This window comes from Mauremys mutica, chromosome 1 (assembly GCF_020497125.1).
Source record: "Mauremys mutica isolate MM-2020 ecotype Southern chromosome 1, ASM2049712v1, whole genome shotgun sequence".
NCBI classification, from domain to species: domain Eukaryota; kingdom Metazoa; phylum Chordata; order Testudines; family Geoemydidae; genus Mauremys; species Mauremys mutica.
In genome coordinates this window covers 258,587,260-258,590,211 of record NC_059072.1, presented here as the reverse complement: position 1 = coordinate 258,590,211, position 2,952 = coordinate 258,587,260, and the positions used below count along the sequence as shown (strand labels likewise).

Sequence of the window (2,952 nt, the reverse complement as noted above, 5' to 3'; positions counted from 1 at the left end):
AGCAAATGGGAGGAGGTTCCTTTCACTGAGGAGTAAGATCCTGATCCTGCAGCATCACAGGGGCGGTTTGCCATTGACTTCAATAACCATAGCACCAAGCCCAGCTATATGCACGGTGTGTACCATTGGCAGGGGCAGAGCTGGCCCCACAACAGTGGTGAGGAGCAGCAGCAGTGGCCACTCCACTGCTCACTGAGGTTTGGCCCCATGGCCCTCTATCATGACAAAGGGGAGGGACGGTGGGGCCAACCTTGAGTGAGTGGCATTGTGACCTGGCAGACAAGGGTCATGATGGAGGGGCCACAGGGCCAAACCTGTGTGGCACTGCAACCCTCATGCACCAGGTCGGAACATCACTTACTCAGTTTTAGGTGTGCCAGGCTGCCCTACCCCTCATCAAGATGGAGGGGCCGCTGGACCAAATCTGAGTGGGCACTGTGGTTGCCAGTGATGCTGCTCCTCACTGCTGCCACAGGGCCAGCCCCTATACCAAAGCTCCACACACACCCCACCACAGGGGTTCTCCTCAGCTTTGTCCCACTACCAGCAGCCCATGTCCTCTCTGCTCTGCCTACAGGACTCACTCATAAACATCCTCAAGACCTGCCTCAAGTATGGGGAGGTGAGGTGAGTTCCTGCGTGGGGGAGCCAAAGGGGCAGCAGAGAAACCTGGAGGGAAGTGAGCATGAGGAGGTTTTGCCTAGGGCCCAGAGATGGATGTCGGTGGGTGACTCCATTTTGTTTCTTGCTTGGGGTGGGAGGTTGGTGGAGAAGAAGCTTTGGACTGGAACCCAACCAGTGCTGTATGTTATATGTACCCTGTAAATGTAAAGAGATTTCTGGGAGTGCCCCTGATCAAGCCTATGGGAAGGGAATTGGCCCAATGGAATAGACCACGAGGGAAATATCTGGAATCAGGAAGAATCCTGGCTTCATTGATGTAAGCCGCTGAAAATAAACTCTGAGGCTTGCGTCCAGAGTACACTGAGCTTCTGACAGTTAGGATGGTGTCCTCTGAACCATAAATATCAGGGGAAATCCCAAAGTGAAGTCAGTGGAGCTTAATTATAGTGAATAGCTGCTACCATGTGTCAAAGACCCACAGGGTCTGATCTATGCCCCAGACTGTGACCAATCGCTTGGGAGTGACCCCTTTAGTGGTCTGGGCCCCAAAGACCCATTCAACTCCATGGCGGCAGATCCATGACCTGCAAGACTTCAGAGCTGGGCCTTTGGGCACCTGCAATCCCAGTGTCTATCCATGGCTCTTTGCAATGAATCCAGCCAAGCCACATTCCTGCAGGAGGCTTGTACTGAACCCCTTCTCCAGGTTGCAATGCTCTCAGTGAGTATTTGCAGCAACAGTAAGGAGCCTTTTCAAACAAAGTATGACGGGTGTACCTACCCCACACCAGCTCCGAAAGGGTTTGCAGGCTGAGGAAGCCCCACCCCTCCGACTCCGCTGCGCATGCTCAGCTTGGAGGCAGAGTATAAAAGGAAGCAACCCAACTCAGTCTGGGCATGCTGCTGAAAGGGGAGGATACAGACTGCAGGCTCTATCCAGGGAGATGATACAGTCTCTGATTACAGACCCATGGCACGCAGAGCTCCAGATGGACTGCAGGCTACCTGATGAGCCCAGAGAAGAGAATGCACCAGCTGGAGCTATGCTACCCGAGGATCCCAGAGACCCAGGGGAACTGTGGAGCATCACCAAGGGAGAAAGGGTAGGAAGCAGCCCAAGGGAATTAGACTGTTCTCTGGTTAGTGAACCAGGGAACCAGTCAACGTGTTTTGGGAGGATCCCTGCTGACTCAGTGGTGAGCCCCCTCTGGGCTGGGACACAGAGGAGCATGGAGGGCCCAAGTCCCCCTATCCTGGGCACCACACACCCCTAAGTGGCACCCCACTTCCCCAAAGGGCCAATCGGCCACACAATCCCGTAGGGGTGGGCTACTCTATTGACTCCAGCCACTGTGCCAGGCCGCCTGGAGTGGAAGGGCCGCTTATTGAAAGCAACCATTGGCCCATGCTTTTGGAGGAAAGGCCGCTTTATTGACACTGGCCACTAGACCATACGACCACACAAGGTACCAATTTATTAGTCATCTGGCATACAGAAGCTGAAGTCCTTAGGTTAGTGTAGAGAGGCATAGCCCGTCCTGGCAAAACTAGTGCAAAAAGACAGCCAAGCTGCGACAAATTCTGTTTTGGTCTCTGTCCCTATCCCTTTGTCCTTGGACCCTAGTGAGATCAGAAGCCTCTTCCAGAAGCCAACCCTTTATCTCCTGCCTGTCATGTCTCAGGTCTTTGTTCTCTGCTCAGCTTTCCTGCTGAGAGGTGGGGGGAAATCTCCTTCTTCTGGTCACTGTTTCCTAGGTGTCGATGTTCTGGTCACTGGGGCTTCACATTGTCTCATTCAAATTTGGCGTTAATATGAGTCTCTTTCAGCAGGTTCCAGGCAGTTCCTTACCAACCCATTTACTGCGGCACTGACACCAGGGTGATAGCCACACTTCAAGTCCTGAGCTGCCTCCAAGAGCTGACTTAACCCTTATTCCTCCATGAACAATGCACAGTACAGAGGGAAACTTATGCACACATAGGACTCATAAAAATATTACAGAAAATTCCCACTTTGTCACACCATGTGAGGTCAGTGATTTTGCTATTCACCATTAATAACACTTTCTTCATAGTATTGAAATAACCGTGAATTTATTTCACACATTGTCATCAGCCATTTACACTGGTCCTTATTGTAGGACAAATCAGTTTCACTCTACATTTCCTAAAGCCTATTCTTGACTGTGCCATGAATACTAAGGCACCATGAAATTCACACCTTCAAAATATGTATTTATTTTAAAATGAGACAAAAAAAGAGCTGCCCTTTTCTCTTTCTTCGAAACAATCTGCAGATTGTCTACTTTTGCTGAATCAACTCAGAGG

The 2,952-nt window shown here is 51.1% G+C and overlaps 1 long non-coding RNA gene across 2 annotated transcripts; it reads left to right on the top strand.

The window, feature by feature from the left end:
* The first annotated feature begins 326 nt into the window (after window positions 1-326).
* Window positions 327-2,594, top strand: LOC123367919. Of its 2 annotated transcripts, none has more exons than XR_006578645.1 (3): window positions 327-627; window positions 1,591-1,727; window positions 2,455-2,594. It is a non-coding gene; the product is annotated as an uncharacterized LOC123367919 (long non-coding RNA). The 2 variants fall into 2 exon arrangements; XR_006578644.1 differs by having other exon boundaries at window positions 2,452-2,594.
* Window positions 2,595-2,952: the final 358 nt, after the last annotated feature.